The sequence below is a fragment of the Panthera tigris genome, chromosome A3 (assembly GCF_018350195.1).
Source record: "Panthera tigris isolate Pti1 chromosome A3, P.tigris_Pti1_mat1.1, whole genome shotgun sequence".
NCBI lineage: Eukaryota > Metazoa > Chordata > Mammalia > Carnivora > Felidae > Panthera > Panthera tigris.
The window spans coordinates 121,221,224-121,246,363 of record NC_056662.1 but is presented as its reverse complement, the minus strand read 5'-3'; the positions used below and the strand labels follow the sequence as shown (position 1 = coordinate 121,246,363).

General features: G+C 44.7%; 1 long non-coding RNA gene across 3 annotated transcripts; it reads left to right on the top strand.

Moving 5' to 3' along the window:
• Positions 1–822: 822 nt before the first annotated feature.
• LOC122237424 lies at positions 823–14,388 on the top strand. Of its 3 annotated transcripts, XR_006215981.1 has the most exons (4): positions 823–861; positions 5,387–8,159; positions 10,296–10,377; positions 14,014–14,388. It is a non-coding gene; the product is annotated as an uncharacterized LOC122237424 (long non-coding RNA). The 3 variants fall into 3 exon arrangements; XR_006215982.1 differs by lacking the exon at positions 10,296–10,377; XR_006215980.1 differs by lacking the exon at positions 14,014–14,388 and having other exon boundaries at positions 10,296–12,204.
• Positions 14,389–25,140: the final 10,752 nt, after the last annotated feature.

Genomic DNA, 25,140 nt, shown 5'->3' with positions numbered 1-25,140 from the left:
GACCTCCTCATAAAGTCTTCCCTGGCTCCCCCATTTAAAACAGCACCCCATCATTGCCATTTCTCATTGCCTTTCCTCTCACCATCCATGATCCGTTCATACCATATAACCTACCTATTCGTCTTGCATAGTGTGTAATTTGTATCACAGTGCATTACAGGACCAGAATGTAAGCTGGATAAGGATGATGTCACTTTATTCACTGCTGTGTCCCCAGCTCCTGGATCAGTGCCCAGCACCCAATTAATATTTACTGAACTTATAAATAAATATATCCTGAACTAAAACTCCTAAGTCTTTTCACTAGAACTGCTCATTCGTCAGCTTTATCTCATCTGTGTGTGTGCAATGGTGAGTTTTTAACTAAAAAACTTTCAGGTTTTATCTTTCAGGTTTGGGTCCATTGATCCAGACTTTCAGGTTTAGTAAGTCTTGATTCCAAGACAATCATGGATCCTCTCAAATTTTTTTTAATCCCCCAAAACCCTAGCAGCATGCCATTATCCCTCCACTCGAGCCATAAGTGAAATGATGGGCCTACAGAGTCTCCCGGCACAAGAGTAGGTATGTCCTCTCAGGACTAGGTTATCTGTTCTCAACCTGTCAAAGCCAGGAACTATTGAAATAGAGGGTCTCAGCCCTGGAAAGGGACTTCAGGATCGAGTTACCAGATGCTTTGATTTTATAGATGGGGGCCACAATGGGGAAGTGAGTGACAATGACATCTCTTTGACATCATACAAAGGGTAGTGATGAGTTCATAAAGCCTCAGCCTCTCAGCATTAAGTAGGAGCTCCCATAGCAACAAACTCCTAAGGTAGCCTCGGACCAGCACCTGAATTCTTCATCCATGCCAGAGAGGTAAGATCCATGCACAAAGACTAGCTCTTTGTTATCTTTCCCCATGCGTGTAGCCCATGAGCAACCAGCTGGAAACACTGGGAGGCCTGCCCAGGGCCCTTGGCCTTTCCCATCCTCACCCTGTCCCTCCTTCTCCCTCCTCCTGAGGCTACAATGCTCTCCTGTTCTCTTCCTTTTCCACCCCACTGATATGTAAACTGATTTACATAGAGTGGAAATACACCTACGAGCCAGGTCAACAGACAAAGGGAGGTTTCCTGGTGCTCCTAAGAGCATAAAATTCTTTGGCTATTTAAGTATTTAAAGAAAATGTGCCTGAAACAGCCAGAAATATCAGGGTTAAGGGAAGAGCCAGTCCCAACATGTATTTGTTGAATGAATGAAAGAATGAATGACTTCACTATGTGAAACAAAGTAAACGGACATAGTAATGGAAACTGTTGGTGCTCTCTTAGACTTATCTTGGTCTGAGTGGGGACATCAGAAGACATCACGGCCACTGTCTCCCCACTTCCCAAGGAAAGGCTAGACAAGGGAAGTCCAACACTGGGGTACAATTCACATTCCAGGATTTCCCATGGGACCAAAGGGAGCTGGCATGCAGCCCAAGCCACATCCTTCCTCAGGCTTCTTCCCCTGCCCTATCCTGTTTTCCTTGTGCCCCCACTCCTGAGGGCACCCCCTCAATAAATCACATTCTGAAGAATTCTTATCTCAGGCTCTGCTTCAAGGGAACCTGACGTGGGTGGGCAGCATAGTTCGACAACACGGAATCCAGTGTTTTGTACCGTATCTGGCCCTTTACCACCCATAAAAATTCCTCCAACCCTCCCACCCATCTTCCGTGCCCAGAGCTCAGTGTTACCTGACCTTCAGTTCTGAGGACTGATCAGGCTGTACAGACACAATGTGATGGCAGCTGTGACTACTCACCCATAATGCAGAGACACACGTAAGCAAACTGTCTGCAGCCACAGTTTTAGACACAAGGTGAGCAGCTTAGCTTTAGAAGCCAAGAGAGACACAAGACTTACAAAGCTGCCAAAAGGTGTCTTCAGTTATAGGAACAGAAGCCGCTGCAGCAGTCATTAATTACTTATGGAACAGATTTGGGGAGGAGGTGGGGGCAGGTGGTGAGACAAGAAATACAAAAATGGAGACAGAAATATTCGCATGGGCTTATCTTAAAAACTCACAGGTTGGTCTCCTCCCCACGTTTCGCCCAGAGAAAGCAGTAACTCAGCCTGCCCTGTGCCACTGTCACCTCCCCTGTGTCCGCTCTGAGAGGCCAAGAAGGAAGCTTGTGCTCTGGGGTGCAAAGCTCCGACCTTCTCAACCTGTTCAGCTTTCGGTTCTAAAGAACTTCAAATAACAGGCCCAACCAGACCATTCAGTACAGTCTGGAATTATTCGTGGGGCCCGTGGGCAGAGACCCCCTCCATGCAGCCAGCTCACCCCTTCTGCAAGCACCAACCACGCACCCACCTGTCCCCGCCACCTTCCTCGTCTGCAGAGAAGCAGAAGGCAACAAATGAAGTCCTGAGCCTCCCGTTCACACACACACACACACACACACACACTCCCGACATCTCTACTCACCCTCTCCTCCTGAAAAGGTGGAAGAAGCTGCCCTCATCCTCACAAACCCCCTTCTGGTGGGTGCCTGCCCTTCCCCGCCCCCACACCTCCAACCTCTCCAGCTTTGTCATTCGCTCCTTCCCAGGAGAATCTTACTGCGCCAGAGTTTTACCTCTTAAAACAACAACAACAAAAAATTTTTAAAAATGGGAAGACTGTAAGCAACAGATCCCTCACCTGCTGCCTCCGGTGAAAAGAGAAAGCACCAGATGGGCGCCATCCCCTTCCTCCCGCATGCACACACCTGGCCGAGCCCCTCCAGCAGACAGACGCCCGCAAAGGGCACCTCCTGTGCTCCGAGTCTGCACCCTCCCACCTCCTCAGCTGGGTCTGTTTTCCCTGGATTAATCCTTTCTGGATATTTAACTTTTTCCTTGACCAACTCCCCTTGCTCTCCCCCCCTTTAAGTTTGGTTCTTCGGCGGTCAGTCTCTCCGGCGGCTCCCTCGCTCCCCGGCTTCCAGCACGTGCACCCATAACAGCCCCCACCCCGCCCCCCCACCTGCGTCTCCAGCCCAGCCCTCAGGCCCCAGCACACCACAGGTGTGTCAGCTTCCCAACGGACACGGGCCTCCGACAAAGCTTACCCAGAACTAAAATTCTCCCAGCAACCCCTCCCAACCTCGCCCCCCCACCACCAACAAGCCTTGCTCTTTATCTTTAATGTCCCATTTTAATAAATTAGCATTCCCAGCCAGCCTTGGTCCAAACTAGAGAGATCTGCATCTGGTCCTTGTCCCGTGACCTTTAACCTTCTCCTCCTTTAACCAGTAAACCTCCAAGTCTTAGCTTCATGTCTCTTCAGTGTCCCTCAAACCTACCCCTTTCTCCCCATCAATCGAGGCCCCACCGTCACACCCTCTAACATCAGAAGAGCCTCTGTCCTAACATGTGGCCCACGGGGCTCCCACAGCAGCTAGATGAGATGGCTCTGAAATACGAATCCACAGCTTAAGCCCTTTCTGCCTGTCTACCCCCACCCCCAACACTCGGGCCTCCTCCCAGGAGAAACAGACTCAGAGAAGAGAAATTGAGCAGAATGCAGCAAATCCAGGGGCAGGAAAATTATTGATTCGTGCATTTGTTCGTTCATTAAATTATACCTTCAGAACTCGGAGTTAGTCCTTCTGGGAGGCTCCAGGCCCAAGCACTTAGTTTCCTTGTTTACTTCCTTCACAGCACTTACCTCCATTTGTTATTGTTTTTCTTTGATTCACGGTTTTTATACTTTTTAAAAAATCTATCTCTCCTTTAAGAATATAAGTTCCTTAAAGAAAAGATGTACTCTGTCTATGTGATATGGTATTCCCAGCCCCTAGAACAAGGCAGGGCATAGGACAGTCCCTCAGGAAATGTTTATGAACTAAATAAAGGCATGGATGAATAACCAAACTGGCATGTGATATTTTCTCTCCACAGTCTCTACCACACTTTGCCATCAGCCATCACCAAGCATACACCCACCCAGTGCCTACCATGTTCAGAGCACCAGTGGCATGGGATAGTACCCACAGCATAGAACAGAAAATGTAATCTATGTGCTGAGGTCTCTCTAGGGAGGGATAAAACCACGGTGCAAAGGACTAAGCACCAGCAGTGTGTGACCAGGACTCTCCATGCCCAGGGTCTGGCCTCCCCCCAGAATTGTGCCCAACAGAACAGCCAGTCTTAAGGAGGGAACCATTGCAGCCCGAGGGAGCCAGGCCCTGGGGATGTTCCCACTCTTCTGCCTTCTGTCTTCTGCCCAGACCCCAGATACTCATTCATGTGCTCAGACCCCAACAGCCCTCAGCCTCCTTCTATAAGAATAGAAGAACAGACGTTGAGTTAAAAAGAAATAACGAAATATGACATCACTCCTCTCCTTAAAACCCTCCTTGGCTTCCCTCACACTGAAAATAAAATCCAAATGCCATGTTTAATCTCAAAAAGCCCTGAATGATTTGGTATCTGCCTCTGTAGACTAGATCCAGGAAGCCACATTTCCTGTTTTTTTTGTACCTGAAAACATCAGGCTTGTTGTAGCCCCAGGTCCTTTGCCCTAGCTATTCCCTCCACCTGGATGGCTCTGCCCCCTGATCTCTACCAGGTTGGGTCCTTCTTGTCATTCCACTTAAACATCACCAAGTGATGTCTCTCTGGCTACCCACGGCGCTCCCGCCCCATTATACTGCTGGGTTTCAGTCTACATCTACACACCCCTCATCACCATCTGAATCTTGCATGTTCAATGTTTTTGTATCCCCCCCAAATATTAGTTTTCTGTGCTGCATCCCACATCACCACAAACTCAGCTTACAGCAGCACCATTCATTAGCTCCCTAGTCCGTGCAGCAGAAGGGACTGAGTTTTCTGCTCAGGGTCTGACAAGAGATGTAGGCCCGGCTGCGTTCTCATCCAGAGCTTGGGGTCCTCTTCCAGGCCCCTGTGGTTGTGGGAGGATTTAGCTCCTGGCAGGTGTGACACTGGGGTTGCCATTTCCTTGCTGGCCATCATCCAGGGGCTGCCCTTAGTTCCCAGGGGCCACCCCCATTCCTTGTCACATGGCCCTTCCATTGTGAAAGCCAGAAACAGGATCTCCCTCACATCCAGGCCCTGTCACACTTTGAATCTTTCCCACCAGGAAGAGCCAAGTCCCTCTGGAGGGATGACCTGATTATATCAGGTGCACCCAGAACAATCACTTTTAAGGTCAACTGTGTCATACAACATGACCTAATCATGAAACCAACTGTCCCTTTATAGTCACAGCCCACACCCACACTCGAGAGGACAGGATTACACAGGGCATATACACCAGGGGTGGGAATCTTAATGGCCATCTTAGAATGTCACCCGCTGTACCCACTAGAGTAGCTTCACCTGCCTTGTTATCTGTGTATCCCAAGGCTCAGGACAGTGCTCCCAACCATGAAGAGTAAGGCGCAAAATGAGGATACTGCACAGTACAGCGTGAGAAACCAAGAGAATTACTCAGCAATTGGAAGTGACCCAGACCCAGGAGACTGACCAGCCCATGCCACATCTGTCCAGCCCAGGGACCAAGGGAATTGGAATCCCACACTCCAGAACCAGTCATGGTCTACCGGTGTGTTGCAGCATGTTATTGGCCGCCTCTGGCCTGGAATTGTTCCAGCACATAGAGGATGCCCGTCAAATATTTTTTCCCTTATGAATGGAATAAAAGGAAGAAGGTGATCTCTTCTGGAAACTAGAGATGGAAAGAGTTGGACGGATTGGAAGGGGTGAGCAGAACAGGAGCCATGAGCCAGTCAAGTGCATCCCAGCTCTCACAGACTTCTCTTGCTGAATCCATACTGGACGCTCTTGGCCTAGCCAACACCTGCCCGCTGAGGGCCAGCTCCCATCCAACCCGACCCACCTCCCCTATGAAGCCACTCTGACTGCTGACCTGAAGTCTTCTGTGCTTAACACCTAACCACCTCTGGTGGCCCCTTTTGTTTTAAGTAGCCTTGTGCCTAGTGTGGAGCCCAATGCAAGGTTTGAACTCACAACCCTGAGATCAAGACCTGACCAGAGACCAAGAATTGGACATCTAACTGACTGAACCACCCAGGCACCCCTCATGTGGCCCTTTTCAGAAGGCTGCCTTTTGACATCTCTCTCCTATTGTGAACAGCAGGCCAAAGCCCACATGCTGTTTGTAGTTTGCCAGGTCTGTGTCTCAAGTCCCTGCCTCATCCTCACCCTCCTTGAGGAAGAGGCCGCCTCGCCCTTCTGTGTGTTCACCCAGTGCACAGTGAGCACCTTCTGGCCATGCAAATTCTTTGGGACCTGCTTGGTGACTTGGAGTTGAGCTCTGCTGCCTGCAGGCACTGGGAGTGAGCCTGCCATGGGGTAGGCATGGGGCTAAGTGTGCTGGATGGGGCGGGTATGGAGCAGTGGAGACCAAATGGTGAGAGAGCGCACTGAGAAGGAGAGAAAAGAAAGCCATCAGACCGAGAGGACCTGTTGTTGTTAGAGCAGTGTGAGGACCCACATCCAACCAGCTGGCTGTCTCTGCTCCTTGCTCTTGTCACAACCTTCCAGAAGAGATACGGACACTCAGAATTGTCCCCATTCTCCCTTCTCTTTGTTTCCAGTGCTGGTAGTGGTCAGTGTTTGGTGCAGATAAAATGATACAGCGATACTGCTGATGGGGGCGATTTATCTTGCCCTTAACATCCAAGAGAGTAAAGGATAAGGATCTGATAGGCTAGTAGTAGGTTGAAAGGTGACTGTAAGCCTGTGAGTGAAGGTCACCAACACATAAGCCCATGTGGGTGCCCGAGCAAGAAGGTAATGTTCATGCCGTGGGTTCAGGAAGGACTCTCACGGACCTAAGATGGGTTAGAAATGCACTGCACTCCTGAGTCTGGTTCTGGGCTCCCTCAGGGGACACTGGCACTTAGAGAGAGGTCAGAGGGTAGCCTCGAAGGTGATGAGCAGGACGGGCAGCAGGGCCTGGGAGAAAAAGAGGCTGGGATTATTCATCAGGGGAAGACAGGCAGGCAGGATTTAACACAATCTTCAGGTATCAGAAGAGCTCTCAGGCAGTGCAGGCTAAGTCTTGGCAGTGGCTACTGAGGATGGAACAAGGAAAGAAACTTAATCCGCAGCATAAGGGATTTAGGATAGAATTTCCTGATGGTGAAGGTTGTTAAAAGTTGCAATGAATGGTCTAGAGAGAGATTCTGGTCTACTCTGGAAGCTTTTACAAGTAGAAGAGATTATCCTCTGGCAGGGCAGCTTATCTCTAATCCTTCCTGAAGGCAGGGGAATGGACACAATGACCTCAGGGTCTCCTTCAGACTTGGAAAGCAGGTCTTCCCATCAGCAGACCAGCCAACACTGCTATGCAGGTGATGCACTACAAGGAAGGCCCAGAGTGTTCCCAGAAATAAAGAGAAGCTGCCTGATGTGAGATCTTCTTCCCTTTTTCTTATTTTTTAGCCACAGCTGCCTTGCAGCAATGACCAAGTTCCTCTGTAATCTCAGCTCTGATCAAGGGCAATTTAAACAAGAAAGCCAAAAGCAGCCACAGACCACACAGAGATAGATGACTCTCTGCTCTGCAAAGCACCCCAGACAACAGAGCCGTGGTTGTGGTCTTCTCCATGGAGGGCTCTGCGTTTAACAAGCCATGTGAAAAACTTGCTGACCCAGCCAGGTAGCAGCAATGGGAAACGTGAGGGCATTCCCAGCCTGCTGCTGCCAGCCATCATGCTCAAGCCGCCTGTGCTGCAGTCCCACTTCCTGTGAGTCAAGTGACACGCCTTTCGGGAATACCACCTGCTCCCAGCTGTTCAGCATGGGGGTCAGGGGAGAAAGGAAATGGTCTTATACCTGACCTGGGAGACAGCCCTGTGAGCCATGATACACACTGAGAGCATTAACAGGTATGCAGATGGCCCTCTGGACACCCTCTGAAGGCTTCCGGGCTTGTGCTGAGCTCAGAGGAAGAGGAAGAGTAGGGCAGAGAGCACCAAAAATCTTCTGAAGTGGTTTTCAAAAGTGCTGCCCAGGTATGTGAACATCTCTACACAGGCCATGGCTGAGTCAATGTTTTCTGTAAACTGAAAAGACAAAGAAGGGATGTCCTTTGGCTTTCTGGAACCTGGGGCCTGGCTTGGAGCAGCGTTCAACCAGATACAGTGGAAGGTGAGCACGTCTTTTACTTTCAAGTCTAGTTCCCCAGTGAAGAAACAACTGCTAAACCCCTAACCCTACATCTTCACAGAGCTTAATTCTTCATCCCTACTCTTTCTTTCTTACAACTCAGCTGATGTCCTTCTTGTGCCTTTTCTTTGCCCTCTGTGTCTCTGCTTCAACTCTTCTGCGTGATTTCTACCAGCCCCACCTCTGCTTTCCACCACTCAGCACGTGAAGTCCAGTACTCCATACCACCCCTGATGAACATGGCCTTGGGCCCAGTGCCCTCTCTTCAAGGACACTTTTCCTTCTAGAGGCTTAAACACCAGCCTTCTGGACACGTCTTTCAAACTGCACCACCCCCAGTGACCATAGGCATGGGACTAGAGTAAATGACCATGGATATGTGGCAGAAAGAAGCACAGAAATGTATTATTCTGCCCATTGCATATGCTAGGAACAGGCAGGAACTTGTTGCAAAAGCATATTAAGCATGCAATCAGCTGCATCCTTGTGCCCAAATAAAGCTATTTTCATTTCATAAAGCAAGAGAGCAAGTCAAGTCATTAGGGAAATAGAAATGGGGAACTTAACTGCCTAATTGGAAGCTCTATTGCACTTGCAAAGTACCTTTGGTTTTTCTAAAAATTCAAGGGAAACACATTGAGCTTATAATTGCAGATAGATCGATGCCACATTCCTTCCTGCATTAGCACAGAAGGAGAGTCCCTTCCTGTGGGCTCATCCCGGCCCTGCTACGCTGTGTAAACAGCAGTGAGGGCCCAGAAGGAAATAGGCTGGCTCGTAAAAGCAGGAAAACTGAGGGGAGAGCCAAAGTCATCTTCCTTCCTATGGAAGACAGAAGCCCACAGCCACAGCACCTTTCTGCCTGTTTTAGTTTAACTCTTCCTCCCCGTGGCAAGAATGTTAACGTGTTTGGTTTATATATGAGACATTTCCTACATGTGTGGCGCAAGGTGAGGTTAAGCTATCTCTCTGAGTTTCAGTAACTTCATCTGTAAAACACAAGGGTCAGGCATTATCGATGCTTGCAACCCTGGACTCCACAAATGTGCCTTGGGAACCACTGAGGGGTGGGTCCACATGGGAGATGGCACCAGGGAAGAGACCACGTTAATGATATTCTAATCCCCACCCTCCTGCCCACTTCAGTGAGAATGCCCCACCTTGTACCTATTTAGTATTTTGGAATTCTTCGTAAGATAGTATTTGGTGGGTGGGGCAATTGGGTGGCTCAGTCGGTTGAGCGTCCAACTTCAGCTCAGGTCATGATCTCGAGGTTCATGAGCTGGAGCCCCACATCGGGTTCACTACTATAAGCATGGAACCAGCTTCGGATCCTCTGTCCCTCTCTTTCCCCTTCCCTTTATATATATTCTTTCCTGGGGGCAGGAGGCAAAGTTGCTTAAATACACACACACACACACACACACACACACACACACACTGAATCCGCTGAGCCTAATAGCCTCTGTGGTTTCTTCCAAGACTGAGAAATTCAAGATCTAGTCTCCTAATCTCACTGAGGAGATGAGAGAAACCCTCCTTTAACAGCTTTGAAGCCTGGTTATAGAACTCAGTTGCTGTTGGTATCTGTGCAGCACTCGTCCCTGGAGCTTAGAGAGTAAGAAACCAAGGACTGTGTTTCTTGAGAGGGTCAGTCTTGACCTGCTGATTGATCCTGCACAAAGGACTGTTTTGAGATAGAATAAGGGAATTTCCTGCATCACATACTTTTTCATGGAGGACTTCTCTAAACGCATCTTTTCCCAATGCATTTAACATGTCTCATATGACTTAAAGAAATGAGAACATTCAGACTTACCTGGACACTCATCTGGGTCATCAGGTCCTCCTACAGGTATTCTTTGGACCTAAGATGTCTCTCCAATGAAGAGCAGCCCATGTCATCAGCAGAAAGCACCAGAGAATATCCCTCTCAGAGCTAACCTCATGTCAGTTCTGAAAACTCCTGAACAGCCCCAAAACCCCAAGAATACCGGGTACTCTGAGTGCACATGGAGGGACATCTAAAGCCTCTGGGCACAATTAGCTGCCATGTCCCATCCAGATGCCTTGCAAACATAAAAGGGCTCAGCCTTGACTTTGCTTTCTGATCCCCAGGCTGGGCTCACACTGCATGCCAGTGGGCACCTCCCCGCTCCATGGAATGTCTGTGGCTACTTTTATCTTCGGAGAAGAACAGGTAGGAAAATAAAGTTAAAGGCACTTTTTACCTTGCTCTCCAGGAATGAGCTCCAGGCCTCAGGCCTGTGGTTGTGGGAACACACGTTTCCACCACAGGGAAGGAGAAAATCAGCCTGATATGCACATGACATGCCATGACATCCTAAGCGTGATTAGGTCCCTGACTGCATGGGAAATGAAACCACAGGCATTTAATAGAGGACCTGCGGCCAGGCCACCCAGTCCCTTCTGCAGCACACAAGCTGGGCACCCACTTCTCTGTCCTCAGGCACACCTGTTGTGAGCATTGAAGAGCACCGAGGAGCACTGAGGAGCACTGGGGAACCCTGCAGAATGAGAAACTCAACTGCTCTCCCAGGGAGGATTTGCATGGGCAGCAGGCGCTGGTCCGTAACAACCAAAACCCTGGGTTTCCCCAAAGATTCTATCCCTGAACAGAGACAACATGTCCCAGGAGAAATGGAAGTATGTGGAGAGAGGAAGAGGAGAAAAACAGAAGTAATGGAGAGAGTGATGAACAGCTAGTCTTGTTTGCTGGACTGGTTACTACTGAGCTGTTTGCCATTTGGCCCCATGTATTTTTAAAGCATACAGTTAAGGAGCATTTATTAAAATGTTTTCAAGTTGTCCTTCTAAAGAAGAGACCCTGACAGGCCACTCAGTATACTGCAAAGGTGGGTTAAATACTATTATCCCTGCGGCGACGATGGGGAGACAAGAGTATAATGGATTACCTTAATTTCCCAGAGACACGCGGTGAATTCATTACGGGGAGGAAAAACGGAAAAGAAAAAGACAATCAGATTACAGAGTCTTGAAGCTGGGCCGCCTTGCCAAGAAAGCCAACCAGTGTGAGGGAAGGAGAGACAGCCCCAAACCCCCAAGGGTGCTGCTCCAAAATGCAGTCCTTAGAAACACAGCTGCCTTTGGGAAGCTCCAAATTCAAATGTGCAACAGAAACAAATTCACCACACACAAACCGTGAGGCCTCAGCAATCTGCCTCGCACCGCAGATTGGGAGAGGAGGAAAAAATAATCCAGATCCTAATTTAGTTCAGGGGCTTGTTTTCTTACACTGACAAATCCTTCTAAAAATGATTTCCTGATTAGAGTCAAACGGCCGAGGCCAAAACTCTCGGAGATTGTGTTGCCGTCAGCATATTAATGGTGTTCCTTAGCAACTCTCTCTCTCCTCCACTTTTAGAAGAAACAACACCTCTGCCAGGACCACAAAGCTGGAGAAGCCTCAGCACCTCTGATGATTCATGGGCTTGGAGGAAGGTGCGGACCTGCCAGGCAGTATGGAGGGGGGAGCCTTGCTGGTGGCAGGACATGGGCAGCGAATGCCAAGTCAGGTGCAGGGCCGTGCAGGGAGACAGTGGGAGAGGACGGGCGAGGGGCCGCCTCTCTCTGTGTCTCTCCAGGATTGCAACTGTCATCTGCAATTTACCAACTTGAAATACAAATCCTGCTCCTCACAAAGAGCTGATGTCTTTTTCTCACCAGACTTAAAGGTGCAAAAAACGCTAAAGAGAGGTCAAGTCAGTGATGACTAAGGAAAGGGGTTTCCTGAACTGATTCTGTTTTTATAATAAATTCTGGAATTTTCAGAATCACCTTGGAAGGAAATGAAAGTCAAGACTTCATTCATCCATCGATTAAACATTTATTATGCATCAACAGTATGCCACTTGTTATCCTTTGTGCACTATCAGTGAGCAGTGAGCACTACCGGTGAGCCCAAAAGCTGGAGGGATCAACTCCAAAATTTCATTTTCTAGATGAGCAAACTGAGGCCTCGTGGGGTCAGCCTCCCTGAGACATGTGTGATTTATTGACAGATCTAGAGCATGAATCCAAGTATTTCCACCATGACTACTAATTCTCAGACCAGATGCTTCTAAACCGGACTTGGATAGTCTCACTTTGAGAAGGGGAGAAGTGAAATTCAATTTGCCAATATTCCCATCCTTGGAGGAAGTGATATTCATCATAAGCCAAAACATATTGGTAAATTCTCTAATTTAGTCAGATGATGTCTCACTTTACATGATAAATGTTTCTAAAAAGTTGCATGCAAATCAAATTTTGGTAAATTGAATTACTTTTTTAAAAGCACAAGACAGATTGCTTTGTAAAGGAACCCTGGGCTGAAAATGAGAAATATTTCTGCAATTTAAATAATAACTACCTCCATAATTTATCTCTTCTGTAATTCATAATTTAATATTCTTTGGTTTTGTTTAGCATTGCTTGTTTAAAACAAGAAAGATCTATATTTATGCAGCTAGTGTCACCAAGAACTTTGAAGTACATTAATAATAACTAATACTTCCCTTCTACATACCCTTAAGAACACTTCCTTATTGGAAGTAGTATTCCCATTTGGCAGATGGAAAAAGTCAAGGCACGGAGTAAGGATAGATCCAAGATCATGGAGAAAGTCAACAGTGTAGCTAGGATGCCCATATGTTTTTGGCTATAAACCCTACACTTTTATCTACTGGCAGGACATTGTGGGCAGCTCTTGTATCAGAATTCTCTGGAGAAAGAGAACCAATAGGATACATTTAGACATATGAGCAGATTTATTATGAGAATTGGCTCACGTGATTATGAAGGCTGAGATTTGCCTGATATGCCATCTGTAGGCTAGAGAGCCAAGAAAGCCAATGTTATAATTCAATCCAAGTCTAATGGCCTGAAAAAGTAGTGGGGCAGGGGCGGGGGGACATTAATTTGCAAGGGAGGCAGAAAAGGGGCCACTAGTGTAAATTCCAGAGTTTGAAGGCCAGAGAAACAGGAGCTCCGATGTTTGAAAGCAGGAAAAGATGGATGTCCAGCTTAAGAGAGCAGACTTGTCCTTCTACTTTCTTATTCCATTCAGGCCTCCAGTGGATTGGATGATGCCGACCCATACTGGTGAGGGTAGGTCTCCTTTATTCAGTCTACTGTTTCAAATGCTAATCTCTTCTGGAAACATCCTCACAGACACACCCAGAATAATGTTTTACCAGCTAACTGGGCATCCCTTAGTCCAGTCAAGTTTAAAAATTAACCACCACAGCTATTTTCTCCAAGGGAGACATTCCACAGATGTGTGGACTCCAAAGAAATTCATGAGCCATCTCAAAAGCATATGTTTCAGAAATTTAAGACAGCCTCATACTCTCCTCTCTACCCAATCGCTTGACTCACTCAGGAAACATGGAGAGCAAAAAAAAAAAAAAAAAAAAGAGAGAGAGAGACAGACAGAGACAGAGAGAGAGAGAAAGAGTCTCAATCAATCCATGACAATGTATCTCTATTGATTCCCCATCACAAATTCAACCCTCTGACTGTAGGAAAGAATACAGATGTGCCCCCAAGGACCCTTTGTCCACTTAGAGAAGCAAGGTTCACACACAAAACTACACTAGAGTCCGCACGGGTCTTTCCCACTAGACTGTAAAGCCTCAAGGAAAAAGACCTTCCTCATCTCTGCCACATTAGCACCTTGCCTTGGAAAAAGTCAGTACTCTGTGAATTCTGTTGTCATGTTAAATTATGAAAACGTGGAGAGATTGGGAAGGATGATATCTGCAAGTATCTGGAGAGATGATTACAATACATAGAATAAACATATTATTTGCAGCTCCAGAATGAAATGATCTCCTCTGCACTACGGGAAGAAGAAGAATGCCAACCTCACAGAGTTGTGTGTCACTTCAGCAGCACGAGAGAGCCGAAGCACTTAGCACATCTCTGGCACACAGTGAGCACTTAGTAGCTGGTGCCTATCATTTCTGTTACAAGGATCACAGACTGTGGCGAGGGAGGCACTGGTGGCAGAGCAACATGAGGAAGAATTTCCTAGAAGTATTGAGGGCTGCTCACTCATGGAAGCTACTACATGGGCAGTAAGCCCTGCCCAGGGGCTGGCTGGTCGTCTCTCAGTCAAGAATGTCAGGAAAAGTTCTGTACCAGGTGATAGTTGGTTGATAGCACCAGTTCATTAAAAATCCACAGTTCTGGGCAAATCCAGACTTCTTTTTAACAATTATTGGAAGGCCCAGAAATTTGTGTTTTAATAAGCATTTCAAGTGATTTTTATGTAGCTGATCCAACAGGGTTCTGATTACCTAAGTTGGGGAACCACCTGTATAAATAAAGTTTATGGTCCCTTCCAAATTCTGGGGCTCTAGGCATCCTTCACCCATCCAGAACAGTGTCATAGAAAATAATACAAGTTGATAAATTCAGAAGGATTGGGTTCAAATCTCTGCTCTGCCATTCCCTAACTGTATGACTTACAGCACATTGATTATTCTCCCAAAGTCTCAGCTTTCCTGTCTTTAAAATAGAGATAAAGATGACTACTTACATGGCGGTTCTGAAGGGAGGGAGTTCTGGCTCATAATAAGTGTTCAATAAATATTTTATGAACCTGATAGAAAAGTGCCCCTCATAGTTAGAGTAAAACAATAGGGATTTAACAAATATCAGTTCCCTTTCTTCCTACCATCCCGAACTTATGCATTATATAGAGGAAAGTGAGTTTGCCTAAACTAAGGAGATGGACAAAAGATGAGAAAGTGAGACAGGAGAACCGTGTGTAGATGGAGACACCAGAAGAGCAGAAAAATAGCTTGGTGGGGGGGGGGGGAGGGCATTCCAAAAGAGACAAGAGGGCTCCAGAAAATTAAAGAATGGGGAGAGAAAAAACACAATGTATTAAATTTCAGTGGGAAAGTAAGGAAGAATGAAAGTACCATAGATCTTTCTGGATTTTGTTGGGTGTTCTCAATCATTAAATCTGCATTTAGAAATATTTATATTTGCTGAAAACCAAGAGCCTTGGCGCACGGGGAGAATGAAAAGAGCGAGGGATAGGGTCTAATTAATCATCAAGAGGCTGTCACATTGACAACCAGAAGAATTGGAAAGTTACAAAGTACCAGCACCAAACAGCATCAATCACCCAACGATGGTAAATAAATTAATCAAAAATCATTGGGTACCAAAAGGTCTGGGGGAAAAATAAAAGGCAGAAGAGAAAAATGATCAGGAGCAGCAAGCAAGCAAAATAGCAGAGCTTGACCCTGTTAAAACTGAAGCCATGTACCCTGGCAGATCGCCAGCCCCCTGCCTTCAATGCCTCGCCCACCCCCAAGCAGGGGGCCAAGCACAGCTAGGTGCAAATGTAACTACGGATGCTGTTGTCTTCAAACCTCTTACCCCTTCTGTATTAAAGAGGAGACCCACACCTATTCCCCAGTAAAATGAAAAAACATCATCCTTGACATTTGGTTCATCCTAAATACTACATATTTACTTTGCTCAAAACCATTCCCTGACTCATTAAGCTGCCATATTTGTGTACATTGTGAATATCGATATGGGTAGTGAAAACTTCCCACTTAGCCTTCTGAGAACCATTTATTAATAGCCCCAGGCCTGCATAGACTACATAAATCTCTCCTCTGTGGTGCTGGGGGCCCTCCCTGATCCAGAATTATAGTGCCTGGTCCTATCCTCCCCAACCCGGCCTATATTTCCCCAATTTATTCACTTTTTCTTTACCTGGCAAAAGAGTGGTTGTGGAGGATATTAACAAGATCATTCTTTTTTCAGTCAGGATGCACATATTTACACTTCCAGGTTCACACAGGATTCACGGGGCATGACTATGAATTCAAAGAATTGAACACCTGGATTTTCCATGGACCATTCGGATCATGAAATACTCCAGTTCAGTTTAACATTCGCTAGGGCTCGAGCCCCACATTTTTTAAAGATATTTTTGACATGCCAAATCAAATAGCCTTTACAATTTACCCACAACTGATAATTTGCCATTTAATTCCATTTAACAGATATTCAGTAAATACCTGCAGGATTCCAGGGATGATGTAGAAGTGAGTGGAACCATGTTTCTGTATTCTAGAGCTCATAGACTAGTAAAGAGAGACAAACCATCACAAATGATGTGATCTGGCCACCATGACCATGGTGACCACACAGAGACATAACAACGCACTGTAGGACTAAGGACAGAAGCAACTCTCGTATGAGGTATCAGGAAAGGCTTGCTGGGGTGTGGGGAGATACAGGAACTTGACATGACATGAGAGAAAGTCAAGGCTTGGACAATGGAGACAGAAGGAGGGCATTTGAGACACAAAGATGAGCTTGAGAAAAGCCTCAGAGGTGGGCAAATGCAGGATTTTATCAAGAATCACGAGAAGGCTGGTGTTGCTGTACAGAGAAAGGAGGGTCCTGAGTGGGAGGCAGATGATAAGGGTTAGGGAAAGTCCTATAAATACAAAAGTGTCCCTCTGCCCTGGACAATTCCAACCGTCTGAGTCCACAATACTCTCTCCTCTCGAGACATCCAGGGAAGCCACATGGGGCAAGATTTCAAAGTTCCAGGATGCCCTCCCAGGTGTCTCCTGGAGCTGCTCGTGGCCTGGAGTCTCCAAGTATGACAGCGGCAGCAGTAAGCACCAGAGGCTGCATGAAACCAGTCCCTTCAGGGCAGTGCCCACATTTGAGGCCCAGCAAGGGAAATACCACATAAGTGACATCTGAGCACAAATTGTACAGATCGTGTATGTCCAACCAAGTGAGAGACAGGTAGGTATCAAAAAGATAATGTAAATGGATACACTTCAGAAAGTAAGACGCTATGTATGTGTGACCGCTGAATGAATAAACCATACTCAATAGGACACAAGTGACAAGAACTGACTTCTCTGTCACAGCTGCCCCCTTTCAACCTATTCTGTGGGATCACGCCTCCCTGCCACTGAATGAATAGCCAACAAGTCTCATAACATTTTCTGTTAATGCAAAGATAAAAAGCAAACAACCTCCTTTGCAGAGCACATTAAGGAATCCTGTCCTGTGTAATATTAAAATTCTAAAATCTCCAATTGACAATTGTGCTATCAGGCTTGTGGTGGCCCTGGAGGCCTGGGGGAAAAGTCACCTCTTTGGCTCTTTCCTTTTGCCCCTCCCCTCCACCCCTCCCCCCCAACACACACACACACTCTACAGTGCTCACTTGTGGCCCCTCAGGGGTAAGTACAGGGAGAAGGAGTGAAGGAAAGGGGCAGGAAAGGGATCCCTGGAATGGTACAGATATGATTCAGCATCAGCACTCTTGGAATACAGGAAAGGTCTGTTTCTTCATGGGGTCCTTTCCTAGAGACCCTAATCTTGCAATCTCTTGCAAAAACAATACTTCCTGTGGTCCTCAACACTCCCTCAGTAATCAGCATCTTGCAGTCTACCCCACCCGTAGGTCCCCTCACCTCTCCAGGGGGTCCCTGTGGGCAGCTGGATCCTGTGCAGACCTCCTCCTCAGAACTTCCTCTGCTCTGTAGGAAATTCACATTGTAGGTCTGGTCACACCCTGGAAGGGTAGGCCATTCCCAAGGCACTTCTGATTCTTTGCTCTCTGTTGTCTATGCCCAAGCTGGCCAAGAGTCTGGTTGCTGGGTCGACCAAAGGCCAGAAAATACAGGCAAACTTCCTGAGTAGCCCCCTTGATTACAGGGGAAGCATCCACCCCTCCTTCCTACTTGGGATGTGTGGGGAACATATCACTGTGTATTGACAACTTTCGTCAGAGGCACTCTTAATCCTGGCCTTCTATCTTCCACCTCTTTTCCTTTATACCCTGGAGCTTGGTGATGAGCTAATACTGACAGAAGAGTTTGGGGTTACCTCTTTTTTTTTTAATTTTTTTAATGTTTATTTATTTCTGAGACAGAGAGAGACAAAGCATTAGTGGGGGAGGGGCAGAGAGAGAGGGAGACACAGAATCCGAAGCAGGCTCCAGGCTCCTAGCTGTCAGCACAGAGCCCAACACGGGGCTTGAACTCACAAACCGTGAGATCATGCCCTGAGCCGAAGTCGGTTGCTCAACCGACTGAGCCACCCAGGAACCCGGGGTTACCTCTGTTTAAAGCACTTTATAGATGTCTACCCTATCAGTTTAAAATGTGAGGGTACCTTGCACACATCTTTATTGGATGTGAGGCATTGGCTGAAATTCCAAACAGCCAAAAAATCTTATTCTCATCCTGATACCTGACTATAAATCACTGACATATAGAGGTTCAAAAACCCTTAGAGATAACACATTTCCCTCCACCCATTTTGTATATTAGAAAACTAAGACCTCTCCCCTGCCTCTTATATCTCCTGTGGTTGGAATACCGAAAGCCAGAAAAGACTGAACTGCACCTGGCATAAAATGTCTACTCCTTAGCTGCTCAGCCAATGTCTCCCAGGATCTGAAGAGAAGGGGCCTTTGAATAGAAAAGGCCTCAAGGCAGCTGGAGCATGTAAACCTATGTATTGATGAGGATAGGTTTAGCTTTGCTGCAGTAACAAACAATCCCTGAAATCCAATGGCTTAACAACACAATATAAGTTCATTTCTCACTCACTCCAAGTTCTACGTGAGTTGGTAGTTCTCCTGACCAACTTTCCTCCAAGCAGTGGTTCTGGGATCCAGGTTGCTTCTCTCCTTTGGTTCTACCTTATCACAGATTTGAGATTGCCTTTCAAGATTGTTCACAAGCCAAGCCAGCAGATGGGTGAAAGGGAGCCTAGGAAATCACATGATTATTTAACCACCTTAGTCCCACATTTCATTGGCCAGAACTCATCACAGGGTGAACCTACATCAAGTGAGGGCAGAAAAACAGACAAATCTACAGAAATCCCAATAGGACCAAGTCTGTACCACTTACTAACTGTCCATTTCATTGTATGGACAAAGGCATTTTCCCTCTCTATTCTGGTACTAAAGTCTACCTGTTCTTATCTAAAGCTTTATCTCTCTCCACACAGTGATTTAATAAGGAAGAGGAATTTATATTCTTAATCAGAGGCAGTATGGTATTGAGATTAAGAGCACAGGCTCTGGAGTCAGAATGCCAGGGTTTGAATCCAGGTTCTGCCACTTGTTAGCTAAGTGACTTGGAATAAGTCACTAAGCTCTCTCATCTGTAACACAGAGATAATAACTACCTACCTGGAAGGGTTGTTGCAAAGATTCAATAAGCTAATATGCCTATGGGACTCAGAATAGTGCCTGGCTCATAGCAATCCCTATAAAGATGTTTGCTGTTAACATTACGGTTATTATAATTCTCCAAACCCAACTCTCTGCCCTGTTTAATTACAGTTGCTCTTGGCTCTACATAATTCCCCATTAGCAGACAGCACCTTGCTGAAAGATGCCAGAGCACTGTAGCTCATTGCTTTAGGGAAGAGGACAGATCCTACCGTCTGCAAAGCTTCCAGGTTATTTTTCCAAATCAATTTTCTAGGACCAGGCATGGTCAGAATAAAGCCTTCATAGTCACATTCCAGGGTGGTAGAAATGCTCCATGCTTCAATAGCTCAACGGCCTCACACCAGCTTGCAGTAGCCTCCAGCTCTCCAAAGAAGGAACTATGTCCTAAGGGTGAAAAGTTATTTAGTTTCTCTGCCTGACATTCTAGCTCCTGGCCTTCTAGAAACAGAGAAGGCTGTTGTCACAGTGCCAAGACGTGACAAATGATGTGGAGGGAGTGTTATGATACAGCCATCCATCCACTTTCAGAGGCCAGGACCACAAGGGGACGGAAATGAACGAGGAAACTGTTAATTGTATAGCTCTAAAGCTTTCCCAGAGAAACTTCAGAGGGAAGTATGTTTTGCCCTCACCCAGAAAGGCAGAATATGCTTAAAGCCATTGGGGGACATGTCATCAGCTAATCAGAAGACAGGCAGAGCTGGGGGGAAGGAAACAGAGACAGTAAAATGAGCAAGACAGGAATATTACAGAAAGAATCGTTGCAAAAGCAAGTGTCTGTTGTTCTTGGAGAGAGAACAAAGGTTACTCTTTACGAGACCCTGGGTAAGTCCCTTAACATTCAGAGTTGCCAGAATATGTAAAATGAAGATGATGATATCTCACATTCCTATAGGCAGGGGGCTATTCTTTAAGACCTTCCAGAATCTAAGACTACATGAATCTTTCAGCCTGTGATGCCCTGCTCTCCAATTCTCTTTGCCTTTGGAGTAGACCTGTTTCTTTGATAAATATGAAATGGAGATTTCTGGTCCTAGATTTAGTCTCATTCATAGAGATGTAAGTGAGATGGAGAAAAAAGTATTCATATAACAAAATTCCTCTGGACAAATCACCTCCTCTTTTCGGAGAATGGGTTCTACCATCACACACAAATGTATGCCATGCCAAGAGGTTTGAGTGTGTAGGCTGGATCTTTCTGAAAGACCTATTACATGTCACATAGCCTGGATGCTTTCATTCTCTGTGATCATTCTCTATGATCCACAATAAAGACTCTATTGAAAGGATTAGTGTTAGTACTTTGTCTTTAACATGGAGACCACAGAATCCACATCAAAACAACAGTATGGAATTTCTTCCTCTGCCCAAAATGGAATAAGAGGAACCAAATTTACCCTCCTACACAAAACAAAACAAAATGAGCAAACAAGAAAGCAACATATATGAAGCAATGGTTTTTAAGAAGATTCAGTACATCAAAGAACAATCCCTGAAAGAGGAAGAACAAATGAGAAGAACCTTATGAATGTCCCAGTTACTGCCTTGAGAGATTCTCTAAGTCATAACCCAAAGAGAGGCACATAGGCAGAGACCAGCACATAGCCTGAGCCAAGCAGGTGGAGTTGAATGTCCAAGGAACCCAGACTTTACTATTATGAAGATTTTTACCAAATGTGAGATAATATAATATCACTTGAAAGTGGATTATGATAGCCTAAAGATGCGTTCTATAATTCCTAAAGAAGCCATTAGAATAACTAAACAAAGAGTTATAGCTATAAGTCAACCAACAAAGGAGACAAAATAGAAAAAAACATAAGTGCTCTATTAATGCAAAATAAGGTAGAAAAAGAGGGAAAAGAGAACTCAAAAGAGATAGAACAAATAGAAAACAAATAGCAAGATGATAGATTTAAATCTACTCATATCAACCATCATATTATTATTTTTTTTAAATAATTTATTGTCAAGTTAGCTAACATACAGCATATACAGCGTAGTCTTAGCTTCAGGAGTAAATTCCCATGATTTATCACTTGAATACAACACCCAGTGCTCATCCCAACAAGTGCCCTTCTCAATGCCCATCTCCCATTTTCCCCACGCCGCAACCCCCCACCCCCATCAATACTCAGTGTGTTCTCTGTATTTAAGAGTCTCTTATGGTTTGCCTCCTTCTGGGTTTGTAACTTATTTTTCCTTCCCTTCTCCTATGGTCTTCTGTTAAGTTTCCCAAAATCTACATATGAATGAAAACATGTGATATCTGGTTTTTTTCTGACTGACTTATTTCACTCAGCATAATACCCTCCAGTTTCATCCAATGTCTTGCAAATGGCAAGATTTCATTCTTTTTCATCGCTGAGTACTATTCCATTATATATATATATATATATATATATATATATATATATATATATATGCCACATCTTCTTTATCCATTCATCAGTTGATAGACATTTGAGATCTTTCCATAATTTGGCTATTGTTGATAGTACTGCTATAAACATTGGGGTACATGTGCCTCTATGCATCAGCACCACTCTATCCTTTGGATAAATTCCTGGTAGTGCCATTGCTGGCCCATAGTGTAATTCTATTTTTAATTTTTTTGAAGAACCTCCATACTGTTTTCCAGAGTGGCTGCATTCCCAGTTTGCATTCCCACCAACGGTGCAAGAGAGTTCCCCTTTCTCCACATCCTTGCCAACATCTGTTGCTTCCTGAGTTGCTAATTTTAGCCACTCTGACTGGCGTGAGGTGATATCTCAATGTGGGCTTCATTTGTATTTCCCTGATGATGAGTGATGTTGAGCATCTTTTCACGTGTCTATTAGCCATATGGATGTCTTTGGAAAAGTTTCTATTCATGTCTTCTGCCCATTTCTTCACTGGATTATTTGTTTTTCAGGTGTTGAGTTTGGTAAGTTCTTTATAGATTTTTGATGCTAACCTTTTATCCAATATGTCATTTGCAAATATCTTCTCCCATTCTGTTGGTTGCCTTTTGGTTTGTTGATTGTTTCCTTTGCTGTGCATAAGATTTTTACCTTGATGATGTCCCAATAGTTCATTTTTGCTTTTAGTTCTGCTGCCTTCAGAGACCTGTCAAAAGACCCCTAATAGCCAAAGTAATGTTGAAAAAGAAAGCTGGAGGTATCACAATCCTCGACTTTAGCCAGTACTACAAAGCTGTAATCATCAAGACAGTATGGTATTGGCACAGAAACAGACACATAGGCCAATAGAGTAGAATAGAGAACCCAGAAATGGACCCACAAATGTATAGCCAACCAATCTCAACAAAGCAAGAAAGAGTATCCAATGCAAAAAAAGACAGTGTCTTTATCAAATGGTGCTGGGAGAACTGGACAGCAACAAGCAGAAGAATGAAATTGGACCACTTTATTACACCATACACAAAAATAAATTCAAAATGGATAAAAGACCTAAATGTGAGACAGGAAAACATCAAAATCCTAACGGAGAAAACAGACAACAACCTCTTTGACCTTGGACACAGCAACTTCTTACTTGACATGTCTCAACAGTCATATTAAACATAAATGATCTAAACACTCCAACTGAAAGGCAGAGATGACCAAAACTAGGCAAATAAAGTACAAAAAACAAAACTACACACCAATATCTCACATTAATTTGGACATAAAACTCCTCAACAAAATATTAGCAAATCAAATCCAATGATGTATAAAAAGAATTATGTTCCATGACTAAATGGGATTTATTCCAAGTATGCAAGACTGGCTCAACATTCAAAAATCAATCAGTAACTTATATCAACATGGTAATGTTGAAAAATCATATGATAATTTCAAATGATGCAGAAAAAAAAATGTTTGACAAAGTCCAATATCCATTCACAATAAAAACTCTCTGCAAATTAGGAAGTGAGGGGAGTTATTTCAACTTGATAAAGAGTATCTACCAAAAAAAGCCACAGCTAACATCATATTTATGGTAAAAGACTGAGTGTCAGAGATGGAGGACAGATTGGTGGTTGTTAGGGATTAAAAATAGGAGCAGGGTGAAGCAGAGGAAGGAGAAACATGAAAGATCTTTGTGTTGATTGAACTTTCTACCTCTTGACTGGGGAACACACACATACACACACACACACACACACACACACAAGTACAAGCAAAACAGTAAATCTGAACAAGTCTGTTGGATTGTATTGATGTCAATATTCTGGTTTTGATATTGTACTGTAGTTTGCAAGATGTCTTCAAAGGAAATCGAGCAAACGGAGCACAGGATTTCTCTATATTATTTCTTACAACTGCATATGAATATATAATTATCTCAAAATAAAAGTCTTTTATAAGGCAGGGATTTTCAGATTGTATAAAAAATATAAGACCAAACTTGTGCTGCCTATATGAAAAATATTTTAAATATAAAAACACAAATGGTTAAATGTAAAATAATGGAATATATATATATATAATGCACATTTACACATGTATGTGTGTAATCATATAAATGCTAATATTAATAAAAAGAAAGATGGGATGGCTATATTAATAGCTTATGAAGTAGATTTCAGAGCACTGAATATTATCGAAGTTAGAGAAAGTCATGACATAATGATAGAGGGGTCAATTCACCAGAGTCACAGAGCAATCCTACATGTTTATGCAATTTATAACAGAGCTTCAAAATACATGAAACAGTAGCATATAGAACTTCAAGGAGAAATAAACAAGCCCACAATTCTAGTCAGAGTTTTCAACATTTATCTCCCCAAAATTGATAGAACAAGTACAAAAAGGAATCAGGAAGAATATAGAATACTTGAACAATGTTATCAAATGTACATGCAAAATCTGTACACAAATATTTATAATAGCTTTATTTATAAGAGCAAAAACTAGAAAAACCCAAATGTCCATCAATTGGTAATAGAGAAACAAATGATGGGTTATCCATACAATGCAACACGACTCAGCAATAAAAGAAAAGAACTAGTTACACACACAAAACATAGATGACTATCAACATGATTATGCTTTGTGGGAAAAGCCAGTCAAACAGTATTTAGTGTCAGATTTCATTTATATAAAATACTCGGGCACCTGGGTGGCTCAGTCGGTTAAGTATCTGACTTTAGCTCAGGTCATGATCTCACAGTTCATGGGTTCGAGCCCCACGTCAGACTCTATACTGACAGCTCAGAGCCTGGATCCTGCTTCAGATTCTGTGTCTCCTTCTCTCTCTGCCCCTCTCCTGCTCGTTCTCTCTCTCTCTCTCTCTCTCTCTCTCCCTCAAAAATAAATAAACATTAATTTTTATACAAAACATTCACAAATGCAAATCTATCACCGCAGCAGATCACCGGTTACCAGGGGATGGGGAGCAGACACTGGCGGGAGTGAGGGGTTACAAAGGGACTCCAGGGATATTTTGTGGATGATAGATAGTTCATTATCTTGACTACGGGCATAGTTTCAGGAGTGCACATATCAGTCAAGCCTTATCAAATTGTATAAATATGTAAAGTTTATTACATATTAATTATACCCCAGGAAAGCTGTTAAAAACACAGTGGGAGCAGCACCCATCAAAGGTCACCAACCATTGTCCCCAGCAGTGATCCTGAGACCAGGAACCCTGTCATCAGGATCCTTCCTCTACCTGCCTAGGCCTGGGCCCAAGAAACCT